Source organism: Papaver somniferum, chromosome 3 (genome assembly GCF_003573695.1).
Source record: "Papaver somniferum cultivar HN1 chromosome 3, ASM357369v1, whole genome shotgun sequence".
Lineage (NCBI taxonomy): Eukaryota > Viridiplantae > Streptophyta > Magnoliopsida > Ranunculales > Papaveraceae > Papaver > Papaver somniferum.
This window is the reverse complement of record NC_039360.1, coordinates 85156684-85174804: the sequence shown is the minus strand read 5'-3', so window position 1 is coordinate 85174804 and position 18121 is coordinate 85156684. Positions and strand designations below refer to the sequence as shown.

Sequence of the window (18121 nt, the reverse complement as noted above, 5' to 3'; positions counted from 1 at the left end):
TCAAATGAATCACCATAAACACTAAAATCATCCATAAATACCTCAATAATGCGCTCCACATAGTCAGAAAATATACTAACTATACACCTATGAAAAGTTGCAGGTGCATTGCAAAGACCAAACGACATTCGTCTATAGGCAAACGTACCAAAAGGACAAGTAAAAGTAGTCTTCTCCTGATTCTCCGACGCAATAACAATCTGATTGTAGCCCAAATAACCGTCTAAAAAGCAATAATGTGAGTGTCCAGCTAACCTCTCTAACATCTGATCAATGAAAGGTAGAGGAAAGTGATCCTTTCGGGTTGTTGTATTGAGCTTTTTGTAGTCTATGCATACTCTCAATCCTGTTTGAACTCTTGTAGGAACAAGTTCATCATCTTTATTTCTAACAACAGTGACACCTGATTTCTTAGGCACCACTTGAACCGGGCTAACCCATTTTCTGTCACAAATTGGGTAAATCACCCCCACACTTAGTAATTTGAGGATCTCTTTCTTCACGACCTCCATCATTGGGGGATTAATCCTACGTTGAGCATCACGTACTGGCTTAAAATCATCTTCCATTAGGATTTTATGCATGCACATGGATGGACTAATGCCTTTAACATCAGCAATTGTCCAACCAATAGCCGTTTTGTGCTCTTTCAGAATCCTAAGGAGGCGTTCTTCTTGTATTGGTGTGAGGTTCTTTGCAATAATCACTGGAAGTTCTTCTTTATCACCCCAAGGATGCGTAATTTAGGTGGTCTGGAAGCGTCTTCAATTCAAGTTTCGGTGCCTGCACAATAGAAGGTAAAGGAACCTCATTAGTTATGGGTAACGAAATATAAGAAATATTACCCGTTTTTGCTTTTGGTAGTGCTGTTAAGGCACCACACATCTCCACTAGATATTTGGATATCTCAGTGTCCATGTTCGGTTGTCCATGAACGTCTAAATCAATTCTATTCTGTATCACAAATCCAAGTTCATCCTCGGCATTCAATTCAAACATTTGTTGCGCTAACGAACCAATAACATCAACGGAAAAAGCTAAGTGAACATCACTAGGGTAGCACATGGTTTCAAAGATATTGAACTGTATGATCTCCTTATCAAATTCCATAGTGAGTGCACCACTATCAACATCAATCTTCGTCTTTGCAGTTTTCATAAACGGTCTCCCAAGAAGTAACGAAGTAGATAAACAATTATCTCCATTATGCATATCCACAATGTAGAAATCAACCGGAAAGATTAACTGATTCACTTGAACTAACACGTCCTCCACGACTCCCTTAGGATATATATTGGACTTGTTAGCTAATTGAATATTGATCTTTGCCTCTTTTAAAGGTCCGAGATTCAAAGAATCATAAACATCGGCTAACATAACACTTATGGATGCTCCCAAATCAAGCAAAGCACGCTCAAATCGTCTCTTACCAATGGTAACGGGAACCGTAAAACCACCAGGATCTTCAAACTTTGTAGGCATCTTCTTAAGTAACATAGTTGTAGCACTTTCGCCCACTTGAGTGATCTCATTAACAATCAACCTATCCTTCCTTGTACAAAAATCCTTCAAAACCTTGGCATACCTAGGTACGGTTTTGATGGCCTCAATAAATGGAATGTTGATGTGTATCTTGCTGAAAATATCCATGATCTCCTTGTCTTGAGCTTCTTTCTTGGATTTGGCAAAACGACTAGGGAAAGGAGGTGGTATGGTAAAATTGGGAACCGTGTCCTTAGGTTGGCCGTCTGAGGTTGGATTTTCCATTGGGACGGTTTCCTCCTCTACATTCTTTTCAATGTCGTTACTAACCTCTTTTTGTTGATGTGGCTCTTCAGTTTGTCTCCCACTTCTTAGAGTTACTGCATTAACGTGCTCTCTTGGGTTCAAAAAAGGTTGTGATGGAAACTTTGTTGAATCTTGCGCTTTCATTTGATTCATATCTGTCGCCATTTTCCCCATTTGATTTTGCAAATCTCTAATAGCGTTATCAGTTTTCAACTGATTTTGATCGACTTTCTGTATGAACTGATCAGTATTCTGCTGACTTTTTTGGAACAAAGAGGTAATACCTTGCATCATAGCACTCAATTTATCATCAATAGAGGAATCCCGCTCTTTATGTTGTTGCGGTTGCTGTAAATGTTGTTGAAAACCACCTTGTCTTGCATATGGGTTAGGGGCTGCAGCTTGTTTGTTAGCGTAACTAAAATTAGGATGATCTTTCCAACCAGGATTATAAGTATTTGAGTATGGATCATACCTTGGCCTTTGATTGGGAAATATAGCATTTACCTCAGTATTATCTTCATATGTGGGAATAACTGCAGAAGCTATCCGTTGAATTTCCCTTTCCATGATCCCCATCCTTTTCTCAAGGTATGATGATGAATCACTAACTTCATGCACTCGCCTAACTATTGGTTCATCTCTTGTGTAGAATTGTTGCGAGTTTGTTTCCATACTTTCAATCAACTCGGTAGCTTGAGCCACCGTCTTGTTCACTAGTGCACCACCACCCGCGGCGTCAAGAAGAGATCTATCACTTGGTTGAAGACCTTCGTAGAAGTATTGGAGTATCATAACATCACCGAATTGATGGTGTGGACAGCTTGCCACCAATCTCTTGTATTGGTCCCAACATTCATACAATGACTCTCCCACATTTTGCTTTATCCCACAAATTTCCTTGCGAAGTTGAGTAGCCTTTGATGCGGAAAAATATCTCTCGAGGAAAAGTTTCTTCAACCCATTCCATGTTGTGACACTTCCGGAAGGCAAATAATATAGCCATTCCTTAGCATTGTCTGCCAAAGAGAATGGAAAAGCTTTCAACATTGCTCCATTCTCATTAGTCTCCGGTGGAAGCATGGCCATGACTATGGTATAAAAGTCCATAAGATGTTTGTTTGGATCCTCATTCACATGCCATGAAACTTTGGTAACTCTCTAATCAACCCCGACTTGATCTCGAAGGTTGAGTTAGTTTGGATACACCATTGTTGCGTGTCGAGCTTATGAGAAGCTAGGTCCTTGAGTGTACGATCACCCATTGCTTCTTCGTCTATGTCCGAATCTGCGAACTCACTTGATAAAGAAGAAGGAAGCGTAGTATTAACCGCTCGAATGAAGTCTTTTAGTTGAGTGCCGGATCAAAGACGTATTGGACTCGGTCTGCCCTCTTTAAGCATTCACCAAAGATATAGTACCTGAAAAAAAATCTAGAAAACAAAAATTAAAAACTAAAAATAAATAACAAAATAAAAATAAATAACAACTAAAGCTAACGACTGCTCCCCGGCAGCGGCGCCAAAATTTGATGCGTGTCGTAAGTGCAATCAAATTAATAATCTTATTTCCACACAATTAACTGGTAATATAATGGAAGTAAGGATCGTTCCCACAAAGAGCAGTGAGTTTTAGTTGTCGAAGTATCGCAAGGGGGGGGGGGGTTGTTTTAGATTGTGAACAAAATAAATAATCAAAACAAATAAAATTGTATTGTAATCAATAGAGAGAGTATGATCGAGGAATCCTTCTTCGTATATAAACCGTCAATGAGTTATAATTTCCTACTCGTCGTTAATCATGGATTATCACCAACCGTAGAATAACAAATTAGATCAGTGCTATCCCCTAAGAGCAACTGCAGTGGCGCGATCAAAACCAAAGATCAAAGATCAAAAAAAAGATTAAATTTTGGGTTTAGTCCGTGTTGTCACGTAATTGTCCCGATTAAAATTTGGTCGCGCGTAATTTAAATCTCCGCCCCAAAAAAATTTCATCGGGCGTATCTCAAATGTCCGCCCAATCAATCACCAGGCGTACTTTAAATTTACGCCTGTCAACAGGCGTACTTTAAGTTTACGCCTCATTTTTTTTTTTTTTTAATTTGAATTTTCATCGGGCGTAATTTAAATCTCCGCCCGTTAACGCGCGTACTTTAAATTTACGCCCAGCAACAAGCGTACTTTAAATTTACGCCCGACTATATTAGGATTTGGTATTTGGTCGCGACCAAATATGGTCTGGAATTTGATCTTTGGCTGGGATTTGATCTTTACTCCGTCCCACTGCGTCACGATCTCATCCCAAATTTTTGGTTATACTCGCCCACTGTGGATGCTCTAAATCCCTTATATCACTGGATACGGAAGTTCTGGCCTACCAGATTCTATTCAACGAACCACCAAGTAGTAGATCACTCAAGGTGTAATCCAATCGAATGCTTTATCTTTTGTGAATTTATAGGTTGATCCTACTAGTTAGACTCTTAGTTCAAGGTCCACTTTTTAGTGTTGTTCATACACACAATCGCTCCACAGAATCCCTCTCCAAGGTTTTGTGTTCTCTACTTGCATACAAGTTATTCGACGATTACTTATCTCCTAACTCAATACTAGCAATAGATTGAATCAACAAATCAATTTAGTTGGCCACCTAAACAATCTACCAATCAATCATAAATATTCAAATAGTATAAACAAACGATAATCATATGAAGAACTTCAAAGTCGATTAATATAATAACTCAAATCTTGTTTACAACTTAGAATTCATCCTCAATCAATAGGTGTTTAGCTACTCATGGATGCAGAAACAACCATGATATACATATGAGAAAAGTAAGAGATAACGTTACGATTGATAATCGCTCTGTGTGATGTTTCTTCCCTCCAAACCCTAACAATTTCGTGATCTAATGATATGATATGATTTCACATAACCTAATACCTTTTTATAGGTTTTACATTGCTTGGCGTTCACGTATTGGGTTCGGTTCAAGAACCCGACCCAAAAATAACGAATTACGCTCCCAACGTGCCCTTAGGCCTTCCAAGGAGTAAATACACGTTTCCCCCTTGCTAAGTGCGCGAACCTAATCCGAAAACTTCAAAATGCAGCAGAAATTTTCGGAAATAAGTCTGCGAACCCCGTTCGCGAACCCAGTTCGCGGACTGCACTATCTTCGGTTTTCAATAAAACTGTTTTGGCCACAACTTCTTAATCCGAACTCGGAATGACCTCATTATTTTTGCATTCTTTTTATCTTTCAATTATATTAAAGATGGTGATGAGAAATCCTTAATTTGAATGAGTTAATATCGGTCTTTGGCCCTTCTCTTGATTATGTGTGTTTTGCTTCTTTTCGTTGCTTTTCTTCCACTTCTCTTGGACTTTGGCACTTGGATACTTGGAATACTTCTCTTCCTATCTATTTTCAGAACTTTATAGCTCCTTTTTGGATGATTCACCTAATAGAGGCAAACAAGAGAAAACAAGAGTAATAATACGAAAATATGCAAGAATAATAGCTAAAACAAGTATGGAATGGACACTAAAATCATATGAGTTATGCACTTATCAAGGACTCATTACACAATGAAAAATGGGTGATTCTTATCTCATTTTAAATAAGAAAGGATAAGCTATCATATAAAAAATATGAACAAAAAAAATAAATTCAGGAACAAGGTTAAATTTCTCTGAAAATGTCAGACATAAAAACTGTTAACAGAAACCTACAGTTTTGGTAGTTCACAATCAAAAATTCACCCAGACTTCATTATTTATCGGAATCCATTGATTCTTTTCTAGTTTTAAAAAAGAGAAGGCCCTCTTTTAACAAAAAATATAACTAAAAATAAGAGTCAATCAAACTGGTTGATAATTTATCCCAAAAACAGGACATAAAACTGTTTCAGAAATCCCTGAATTGCTTTTAAATTGAGTTTCAAGAGAAATTAGAGATCAATTGAAACAAAATGAGAGTACGCATGACTAATTTTTAGAAGTAATATAGTTTAAATATCAAATTCTAAGAAAACCTAAACTTTTCATGAACCCTAAAATCAGACTCAAGAAGAACAAGTATGAATTTGTTGAAAATAGTACAAATTCAACACATAATGTATCATACGAGCATGAACAACCTTGAATTTCATTAAATATGAAACCATATAATTAAAATCACGAGTATCAATTCAAAACAGTTTCAAAGAAGAGTTTTTCCCCCAACCTTTTGTGTAATTGAATCTCCCAAAGCTATCCAAATCCAAATCAAACCACCAAAGATGTAGTATAAACTTCAAAGTCAAGTTTTGTTATAAAATTTCCTTTCTCTTATGTAAGAGAAAGAGGATTTAGAACTAAAAGGAAAGAGATGGATTTGTATTGAAATTCATGAGAAATATTTATCAAAGAAAGTATTATGCCTAAAATGCCCTTCTTTTCTCTTAAAATCGACACACAACCAATACAGGTGCCGTTTTGCGGCAATTCGAGTATAAACAACTCTATTAGCGTTCGTACACGCTACGGGCAGGATCACACAAAGAGAAATATAGTTTCTCAGGAAAAAAACAACTAGGTTTCACGCTCCACATTGCGCTAATCCTAGTCTTCCAATCCAAATGGATTGGGTTCGCACCCTAATATTTTATGAAAAAGAACGAGGGTTTTACATTATTACCCACTTAAAAACAATTTCGTCCCGAAATTCAAAACAACGAAAGAGACTCACGAATGTTACCTCCTAGTAACTCCAGAAAATTCTCGCGGATCTCGGATTCTAGCTTCCAAGTTGTCTCTTCGAAGTTGTGATGTTGCCAAATTACTTCCACAAATTTTATCGTCTTTTATCTTCTAGAATCTCAATTCTCTTATTGAGACACTTCTTCTTCTTAGCTGAAGCAAAAAGCGCTGAACTTGCACTAATCGGAATCAACAAAACAAACTTTAAAAAAAGGTTAACCTTGTTAGTAACTGCTCATTACTAACAACCCAATCATATACATATCAAGGTATCTGGTTGTTTTTTCTAAAATTTCAGAAAATTAGGAGATTATTTACACTTTTCAAAAACCTGTAATGAAATCAAATGTTTCAATACCAAAATTTCCAAATAAAACAGAGTAAAATCGCGGAAAATTATTATGCAGAACGAAGAAAAACACAATGGAAATTGAAACGTATGCTCTGATACCAATTGTGACCGTCCGGAAAAATTTTCGCTTCTGATCTGCCGTGGAGTTCGGTTAATCAGCAAGACCCAAATTCTCTGAGCTGTCATTTGGGATGCACGGGTTGTAAATTGTTTGTAAACAAGAGTAAAGTTACGGTTTAATAAAAAGTGCATGAAAGTTTTATTCACATTACCAAAACAGTTAGTCAAAAAGTGTGGAATACAAACTATCGACATGAAACCATTTAAACATGGCCCAGACTTATTAATTAAAATACTCTTTTTACAAACAACAAATTCAATAAGAACTGATAATATCAGTTTTCACAAACTAAAACAATAGGAAATACAATACCCTTTTTCATAAGCCAACCCAGATACATATGAATATATATGAACACAAAGTGATGTACTCACTTTGACCCCAAAGCTCAATGCACCAAGCTTAAGCAAGCTTACTACCTCAAGCCGACCTCAAACTCTGTAGAAAAACAAAAGGGTGAGCCAAAGCCCAGTAGAGAGATCATGATACGATAACATGAGTACAAAAAATGCCCAAATATAGATAACAATAATATCTCGAATCGATTTAAGCATAAATAATGCTTTGTTGAGCACATCCAAAATCGAAGTATCAAAGGCCTTACAAAGCCAATATACAATCGAAATCATCTAAAACCAGTGAGTTCGCAATAATCTACTATGAGGGTACGAATAACCATCTATCGAGGTTTATCAGAAAACCACCCTATCGTCTCGGACGATCTTCCGCAGGTGTTGATGGTGGCTTTTGAACAAAGGGTAAAACCGTAAAACCTCACGTATAGCATGACGTCACCAGTGATACTAGCAAATTTATTAGAACATATAACGCGCTTATGTAAAAATCACCAGGGTACCCTTTTTCAAATACTAAATTAGGGTTTCGATGCGCGAAACCCTAATTCACACATACCGCGCAACCATTACGCAAAAAGCATGGCAAACATGCCAAATGCACGCACCGCGAAATCATCGCGCAGAACATAGCAATTGCACGTACCGTGCAATCACTGCGCAAAAGCATGGAAATCATGCCACTCACACATGTCACGCAACATGCCAAATGCACGTATTGTGCAAACATCGCGCAAAACATAGCAATTGCACGTATCGTGCAATCATTGAGCAAAAGCATGACAAACATGCCAAATGCACGCACCGTGCACTCCTCACACAAAACATATCAATTGCATGTACCATGCAATCATTGTGCAAAATATGGCAACCATGCCAAAACTACAAATAACGCACAACCTTTGCGCTAAATATGGCAACCACGCCAAACCGCAAAACAACACGCAATCATCACGTTAACCATGCCAAAAATCCAAAACGCACCGCCATTGGCACATGCCCTGCAACCCTTGCAACCTGGCATGCCAAGACGTGCAACCTAAGGCCAAAGCCGCCACACGCGCCATTGGCACATGTCGTGCAACCCTTGCAACCTGGCATGCCAAGCCGTGCAACCTAGGGCCAAATCCAGCACACGCGCCATTGGCACATGCCGTGTAACCCTTGCAACTTGGCACGCTAAACCTAGGGCCAAAGCTGCCACACGCGCCATTGGCACATGCCATGCAACCCTTGCAACTTGGCATGCCTAGGGCCAAAGCCGCCACACACGCCATTGGCACATGCCATGCAACCCTTGCAACTTGGCATGCCAATCCGTGCAACCTAGGGCCAAGGCATACCACACATGCCATTGGCACATGCCGAGTAACACTTGCACTTTGGCACTCCCACTCTCACCCGACGTGCTACCCAGGACCAAGGCATGCCACACATGCCATTGGCACATGTTGTGCAACTCTTGCACTTTGGCATGCCGCGCCTACATCAAAGGCCACGATTCCTCTTATACGAAATCTCGACCGTCGAAGGTCGCCACTGAGACGGCAAGTCTCTCAAGATCAACTTATCAAACACCAGCGACATGCTACATATTTTCCACGAAAACACTAGAGACATCAAAACGTATGTCACAAACTGGGGGATGCTCATTAGGGTTTTGGTTTGGAGGTCTACAGCGTGCGACATACATGCCCGTTTCAAGAAAGTGTAATAAGAATAAAACGGTTAGTAAATGCAAGAAGTAATGGTGAAACACTCTTTCATTATGGAACATCAATTCCATCAAATTCCATCAATATCAGGCGTTACCACCTCTTCCCATTTAACTCATCCATTTGTTTTCTTACGCGGCCATAGTACGTTTCACTTGGACTTGTATAAATAGGTTTTACCTATTTCCACCAAGACACAAGTTTTTGGTCAAGGAGAAATACAACACTCAGAAAAGCAACTCTTGCTAGCTTTCTCAAAGCTTTCATCTTCTGATACAAGTCAAGTACTACTCTTCCAGAATTGCTCTGGTCTCAACACTCTCTTCGCTTCCCTCCCTAAACCAGCCCTTCTCCTCCTCTTTGTGACCGAAGCAAATCCGGAACGGCCATTTCTTGGTTTAGGCCAGATTTGTATAGATTGATCTCTCGAATCTAAAGTACTCACGTGCAGTACATTTGTTTAGGGTTTAGATTTGTTTCTCACCCACTCACCGAAATTACCAAAATCAGCAGAAACGATTTTCACCCATAAACAACAGGTCACCATTAATATGGATTGCCCCTTACGGGCCCGACAAACTCAGAAGTAGGGTTCGTCACCAAGAGGATGCTCAACGCAGTTCATAAATAGTTCGCAAACATCGTTAAATACGAGTATCGAACAAACCATCAACAAATATTGATTCATAAACCATGAAATCAACTTACCTTAGCCTTTCTGCATAAATCAAGATCATAAATACTGGTAAGTATTAAATCATAATGATTGGAAAAACTCAGATTCGACAAATGAATCAAATCAATGAATTTGTGCGATAAAATCCATTTTAAACCAAATTTGTTTTAAACCATTTAAAGTCATAAATTTCCATGGGCTTTGATGCAAGTCAAACTCAGTCAATCTTATCATTTTAGAAAATATAAAAGGCCTGTATTCATGTAATACCAACAAAAGAATACATTCAATAGCTCAAAGAACTAAAGACGTAAGTATAAAACAACAATACAAGTTTTCAGAGATTTCGGATTACAGAGCCAGTTTTCAAAGAATTGTGTAGACTTATTTACACAACGAAACTGAGTGTTTCTTGGCTCATTTTGAAGAATATAACATAAGCCTTCATATAAAAATGATACAAAAATTTAGTAAGAGCTTTAGCTTTGTCAAAATAGTTCAACAAAACTGGACAGAATTCACGTTCTACAGAAATTGCAGTTTCGGAAATCCATATTCAAAAATTAGTGCAAAATTTATTGGAAAACTAAATTCAGTGGATCTGGTACCGTTGAAAGCTAAGAAACCCCACCGTGATATAAAATTGATAAACAAAAGTAATGAGGAACATGGATGTGTTTAAAAACCTCAATAAAACAGGACAGTGGCACCAAGTTCAAAAGTTTTCAGTTTGGATAGCTTGTCTTCAATAATTTGTGTAAGACTCATTACACAATGAAAATGGGTGATTCTTATCTAATTTTAAAGAATAAAGGATAAGCTATCATATAAGAAAAAAACAAAAACAATAAATTCAGGAACAAGGTTAAATTTCTCTGAAAACGTCTGACATAAAAACTGTTAACAGAAACGTACAGTTTTGGTAGTTCACAATCAAAAATTCACCCAGACTTCATTATTTGTCGGAATCCATTGATTCTTGGCCAGTTTTAAAGAAGATAAAGCACTCTTTTACACAAAAAAACAAATCTAATAATAAGAGTCAATCAAACTGGTTGATAATTTAGCCCAAAAACAGGACAGAAAACTGTTTCAGAAATTCCTGAATTGCTTTTAAATTGAGTTTCAAAAGAAACTAGAGATCAATTCCAATAAATTGAGAGTACCCATGACTAATTTTTTTATAAGTAATAGAGTTTAAATATCAAATCTAAGAAAACCCTAACTTTTTATGAAACCTAAAATCAGATTCAAGAAGAACAACTATGAATTGGTTGAAAACATTACAAATTCATCACATAAAGTATCATACGAGCATGAACAACCTTGAATTTCATTATATATATAACCATATAATCAAAATCATGAGAATCAATTCAAAACAGTTTCAAAGAAGAGTTTTTCCCCTACCTTTTGTGTAATTGAAGCTCCCAAAGCTATCCAAATCCAAATTAAACCACCAAAGATGTAGTATAAACTTCAAAATCATGTTTTGTTATAAAATTTCCTTTCTATGGTGTAAGAAGAAAGAAAATTCATAACTAAAAGGAAAGAGATGGATTTGTATTGAAATTCATGAGAAATATTTATCAAAGAAAATAAAATGCCTAAAATGCCCTTCTTTTCTCTTAAAATCGACACACAACCAATACAGGTGTCGTTTTGCGGCAATTCGAGTATAAACAATTCTATTAGCGTTCGTACACGCTACGGGCAGGCTCACACAAAGAGAAATATAGTTTCTCAGGAAAAACACAACTAGGTTTCACGCTCCACATTGCGCTAATCTTAGTCTTCCAATCCATATGGATTGGGTTCGCACCCTAATATTTTATGAAAAGAACGAGGGTATTACAATTTGCATGTCGAGGAAGGTTTCAGGATAGTGTTTGTGAGGAGGGCAGTAGTAGTGGTAGTGGTAATGGTGGTGGTGCGCCAGAAGTGAAGATGAAGACGGTAGTCAAGGTGGTGATGACACTAAGCCTACTGCATGTGGAGTGGAAGGAGTCACGCCAGAGTCTGTAAATTGTGAAGGTGGTCGAGCATGATGGTTTATGCTTCTCATCCTCGATTTGGTCAGTTTGTTGTGAATGAGGGTGTAGTTCTAGTAGGAGATAGGTTTGTTGTTACTGGTGGTGTAAGGCAAGGTTTTTATGCCTGCCCCTATTCGTGCTGAGATCCTTAGACTTGCCGCATTTCCTATTCCTCCTCAAGTAGTTGCTTTCCCTTAACTTGATATGTTGTGTCTTGTGGTGGGACGAATTGCAGCCGAGGTAGCATCTATTTCGAATGCAGGATATGGTGAAGTGAATCCTCCTCAGCAGGGCCATGCAGAGCATCTTCCAAATCAAGTGGATCCTGAACCAGTGCCAGCAGTTCCAGAGCGAGGAGATCAACCTATTAGATTTAGACTCCATGTTGATAAAATCATTATTGTTCCGGTTGGGGTTGAATTTGAGATGTCTATGGTACTCATCTTGATTGTGATAGATTTCTGAATGAGGGTTTCCTCTATTGTACTCATCTTGATTGTGATAGATTTCTGAATAGGGTTTCATCTAAGATTGTTGTGACAGTGATTGGGGATAACATCAAGATGAATATGAGATGGATGTAGAGAAGTATTATCCGAATTGATGAAACTGATGTTTAGGTTTACTTCATGGTGATAATGTAGCCAATCTAGCATTTGCTTGTAATTTATGAGATTTGTTTGAGAGGTGTTGGGATCTACAATGTTGAAACCAGATTTACTGTTGATGTTTGCACTGGTGCCGCTTGAGATCGATTGTGAATAATTGAGGCCGTTGAGACAATTACAGATGCAGTTACAGATGCAATTGCTGTGACTTTCATACTTGATGAGACCCATAGAGATTTCGAAGAAGGATTCTGAGAGAAATTACCGGAGAATTGAGAAACTTCAGAGAAATCTAAGGTGTCCGAGAAAGAGAAGCCAGTGATTTCAGCGATTTCAGAAGCAAATAAGGATAAAAGTAAGAAGGGTTATGTTCATGAAAGCTGACTGAGAGAAATCAAGCTGAGAAACTGTAATTCCTATCTAATTTCGATTTGAAGTCCGGCATAAACTAGCTGCTACGATACAAGAGTCCAGAATAACGTTCAAAAAAGAGGGCCGGAGAAGGAAGATTCAGGTGAGTGGGAGAAAGAAGGAGTCTTACAAGGTGAAAGAAAGCTTCTATTTTATTTATTTTTCCTTAAAATGTACAATTTCCATTGAGAAAATAGTACCAAGTCGTCTTGTTCTGTGAGTAGATGTGTCTATTCTATTGTCCTCATGTATGCATGTTTTGTTGGCCAACTCTAAAACTTTCTGCACATGACTGCGAAAAAGTCCACCAAATGAATTAGTGCTCAGTTCATATGATGGTTGTAATTTGATTCTTTGAACTTTTAATCGTTTTGCCTTCTGGAGCTGTCCTTGTGTTCTACACTCAACTTATTCCCCAGGTAGTAAAAAACAAGACCCGTCTACCAGTTGCTGAAAAGAAAAATGTCCCCCAAAAATAAAACCTCCTTATTTTCCCCCGCATTTCGTCACTGGTTCAGCCAAAATGTTGATTCGTCTGGCTCAAAGGTTTGCCCGGACACCCAAAAACCCTAGTTTCATCTTCATCACTAACAGACTCTTCTCTGTATCACTTCTTCCAATTCCTAGAAACCCAATAATCAAACGGCCCTCACAAACCCATCATCCAAAACTAATCAAAAATCAAGATGAACAAACTCCTAGTCCTAATTTTCTTCCAAGAGACTGTATTACAATCTGCAATCTTCTAAGAGACAGTTACAATAATCTCTCACCTGAAAAAACTCTTGAAACTGCATTACATGAAACTGGTATCAAACCCGATTCTTCTCTATTACAAACAATTTGCCCCATTTTGATTCTTCACCAGAACCCTTTCTTTCTCTCTACAAATGGGCAGTAAAACAACCCTCTTTGATCCTGATACTTTCGCAGTACACTCGTGCAGGTATGACTTCAACTGCGATTCGCACATTTGAGATTGCTTATAAATTAGATTCAAGTCATTATACATTTTCAATATCTAGTTTGTTTGAGACTTTGATGGGTTCTCTTTGTAAAGAAGGGCGTGTTAGGATAGCTTCTAGGTATTGTGTTAAGAGTAGAGAATTAGAACCAGGTTGGGTTGGGTACCTTCAGTTGGGGTTTACAATATTTTTCTTTCGATTGGGGAAACATAAACAGGCTGAAAAACTCAGGGAGGATATGAAAGCAGAAAATGTAGCTCCTAATGTTGTAACTTATGCTACACTTGTTGAAGGTTATCGCATTGAGAGGGCAATGGAATTAGTTTCAAAGATGAAGACAGAAGAAATTCATAGTGACGCTGTTGTTTATAATCCAATTGTTGATGTGTTCATTGCGTTGAGTGAAGCGGGTAGATTTAAAGAAGCTTTAGGAATGATCGAGAGATTGGTGGTTACGGAATCAGATCCAACTCTTTCCACTTATAATTCTATGGTGAAGGGTTATTGCAAGGCAGGGGATTTGGCTGGAGCAAGCAAGATTTTAAAGATGATGATAGGGAGAGGGTTAATTCCAACAGCAACGACTTATAATTATTTATTTAGGCATTTTTCTAAATTTGGGAAAATTGAAGAAGGGATGAATCTTTACTCTAAGATGATTGAATCAGGGTATTTGCCGGATCGTCTTACTTACCACTTGTTAATCAAGATGTTGAGTGAGGTTGGGAGGTCAGATTTGATAGTTCAAGTTTGCAAAGACATGAGGCTTAATGGTCATGGTTTGGATCTAGCTACTAGTTCCATGTTAGTTCATTTGTCTGTAATTTACGAAGATACGGAGAAGCTTGTGTGGAGTTTGAAGATATGATAAGGAGAGGGGTGGTTCCTCAATACCTTACTTAAAGGAACTCTGTGACAAACTGAAAATAGCAGGAATGCATGAAATGGCTACGAAGCTATCTGTCCAGATGAGTTCTATCCCACATGAGATGAAGTTACCAAATACATATAGAGTTGGAGGAGATAGGTCACAAGAAATGAGAACATCCATATTGCGAAAAGCTCAGGTTATGTCTGATGTTTTAAAATAAAAAAAATGTGCGGGTACCCTCTAAACTTAGAGTTCGTTCAAAGGAACCTAGCGAGCCAAAAATCGATAAACTAAGGAGATGCAGGAAAGATGCAAAGGGTGTGTGATCTTGAGTTTAGCCTAAAAATGGGAACATCTATTCAGTTCTCACTCGGCCAAGGCCATCAGATGCACAAGAAAGAAATGGTTCTTTTAACATTGTGATTGCCCATCATGTGAATGCTGGTGCCATATCCGATAAGCTTTGAAGATCCCAAAGAAGGGTATGGAAGCAACAGGTACTGACTCTAACTTTCTTTAACTTGGATTGAAATAGAAAACATGTACCATTATTCATCGGAGTGTGAAGAACACTAGGCAGGATTTCATGTACCTGTGGCTTTTTCTTGAGATTCTTAATTTTCTTGGATTTCAATCCAAGTTAAAAACTAAAAAAACAATCTTGGTTTTGAGTCTTGTCAAAGAAAAGTTTCTTCTTTGTTTTTGTTTTGGAGATGGGATTTTGCAATGAACAGTGGTAACAATGAACTTCAGAACCCAATTCGTTTGATTGGTTTAACATCTCTTTTGTCATTTTGTTGTTTGTTTTTTTGTTTTCTTCTTCTGTGAAAGGTAAAGCTTTCATGATTTTTGTAGCTTCCTTAAATGTTGCAGACAAAGGTTATAGCTTTTGCTTCATTTGCTAGATACATTCCTTTGTTATTTCTTGAAATCTCAGCTTTCTTGTTTTTCTGTGGATTTCAGGGAGCTTCATGGAGTTTTAGCTGGAGTTAGGGGACCATTTACTCCAAATCAGTGGATGGAGTTAGAACATCAAGCTCTGATCTACAAGTACATTAGTGCAAAGCTACAAAAGTGAATCTATAAGATCTAATACTCGTAAGTTTTTTCACATCTATGATGAAAAGGAAAACAATTGTTTGCCTTCTAAGATCTAGATACTTGTCTTTCTTGTTTCGTCTTCAGAACGCGACTACTCTTTGCATCAAAATTCCCTTTTTGAGAACATTGAATTGTTTGTTAGATTGTCATTTTTCTTTGTTTGTTTCTTTCTCCAATATTGTAGGATTGATGTAGATAACCTACTTGGCTAGAGAATATTTTCAAGTTATGGATATATGAAGTAGTGACCTATATTAGTTAAACAATCAATCTTACAGTTTCGACGGAACTAGCTTAGAGCATGACCAATGCTGCTGGATAAAAAGCCTAATTTAGCATATTTATATCCTGCAATAGAAACATGTATATTCAATCATGCCAAATATGGTTGGGAGCATTTTAAGGATGCGCCAATAAGAAAAATATTTTTCAAGGGGCTCCCATTGAACCCCGCCTGAGTATAATGAATTTCATTACCAGTGTGGATTTCTCCAGAAGCCATGGTTGAAGCCAATTTATAGCTTGGCTTTTTCTGACATCCACAATGGTTTGCATAATAAAACTTGTATTTCCCTTGAATTCTGCGAGAATGTTAACAAAACAAAGTAGCACAACATTACATCATCTTATGGCCTTGCGTAAACCTGATTAACACGGGCAATGTTGTGTGATAAACACTATGGTAACAGGGTTTGCTGCCTACATCATATTTTTTTTCCTGCTCCTTCCTCTCGGAGCTTAATTTTGTATGGTCTCTTGCAGGAACTTTCTGAACAAAGATATGGGCAGTCAAATTCTAGAGTCGCAGGGCCTCTCTTATCACCCACCATGAACATGAGATCCAAAGACTCCTTATTCTCTTGCAGGAACTTTCTGAACAAAGATATGGGCAGTCAAATTCAAGAGTCGCAGGGCCTCTCTTATCACCCACCATGAACATGAGATCCAAAGACTCCTTATTCTCCATTACCAAACAACACAGCCCACTCGAGGGATCTTCTAGATCTGAATTTGGTTTTCTCCAGAAAACTACATTTGGATCACTATCTAACAGTAGTAGCACAGCAGGAACCCATGACAGAAATAGCTTGTGTGATGATCTCCTTGGTTCAGCGTTTGTAAATTCATCGTCCATTCCTTCTTCAAGGATGAACCTAGTTGAGGTAATTAGTTGAAAAAACTGAGTTTGATTTTTAGCTTATTAATTTCTTTTAGCCAGTTGTCAGGCCTGATTTTGTCGGACTTGGTAACTGTCATTTTGGCACTTAATTAGGGCTATGCAAAAACTATCTTTGTTGTTTATGTCTTCCATGATCCATCAGTGTAATTCAGGAATATCACGGAATGTTATAGTTTAGAATATCTTCTTTTTTTCCCCTTCAGCAGAGGAAAAGCTCATCATCTTCATTCAGCATTCATTCATCATAGTATTAAATCCAAGATATAGAGATCCCTAAATATCCCTAAAACTAAAACCCCACCATTATTACGAGTAGAATTAAAGCTGACCACAATCAGCAATAAGGACTAGTTTAGTGTATTTTCCACTCTTAGATCCAACCCTCTCAATAGCTCTAAGAACATTCATACCTTGAACTACTTGTCTAAAAAAAATGGACAGCCAAAAGGGTTAAACGGAGAAGGAGGACTTTTGAAAGAGATCATAAACTGTGATTCATTAGTATCCGAACCAAGGTTAGCCATGGATAAAATTCGAGGCCCAGTAAGCTTCTTCACGAAGTTCTCATCAGGAAACTTAGCACCATGGATTGATTCACCACCAGAACCATTCCCAGCAGTGAAATCACCTCCTTGACAGATAAATCCAGGCATCACTCTGTGAATAATAAATCCCTTGTAGTGTAATGGCTTTCTACACCTACCAACTCCTTTCTCTCCGGTACTAAGTGCTCTGAAGTTCTCAGCTGTACGAGGTACACAATCGGCGAACAGTTCCATCACGATACGGCCGACAGGTTTTCCACCGATGGTCATGTCGAAGAAAACTATTGGGTTTGCATTGATTTTTTTTTCGTCTTTGAAGACTATTGGCTTTGCCATTGGTTTTTGTTCGTCTTCGATAACTATTGGGTTTGCCATTGATTTTTGTTCGTCCTTGAAGACTATTGGCTTTGCCATTGGTTTTTCTTCCTCGTCTTCAACAACTATCGGATTTGCCATTGATTTTTTCTTCGTTTCTGTTAAAAGTTCCTCTGTTCGTCTTGCTATTTATTCCTTTCTTATTAGGGTCGTCGGTGTCCAAGTTGCTTGCCCGGCGCTGCTTGGTATTCGCATTGAGCCCCAAAGTTGCTCTGTACAGTTTAATGTGTTTTCAGTTATTTACTGACCAGAACCAGAAGCGCATTGTTTCAGCGGTCAGG

At 38.0% G+C, this 18121-nt stretch overlaps 2 pseudogenes; one reads left to right on the top strand and one right to left on the bottom strand.

Annotated features, from left to right (window-relative positions):
- The first annotated feature begins 13517 nt into the window (after positions 1-13517).
- LOC113356712 lies at positions 13518-16681 on the top strand (annotated as a pseudogene).
- A 557-nt stretch (positions 16682-17238) lies between these two features.
- On the bottom strand, positions 17239-18095 carry LOC113356714 (annotated as a pseudogene).
- Between the last annotated feature and the right edge of the window lie 26 nt (positions 18096-18121).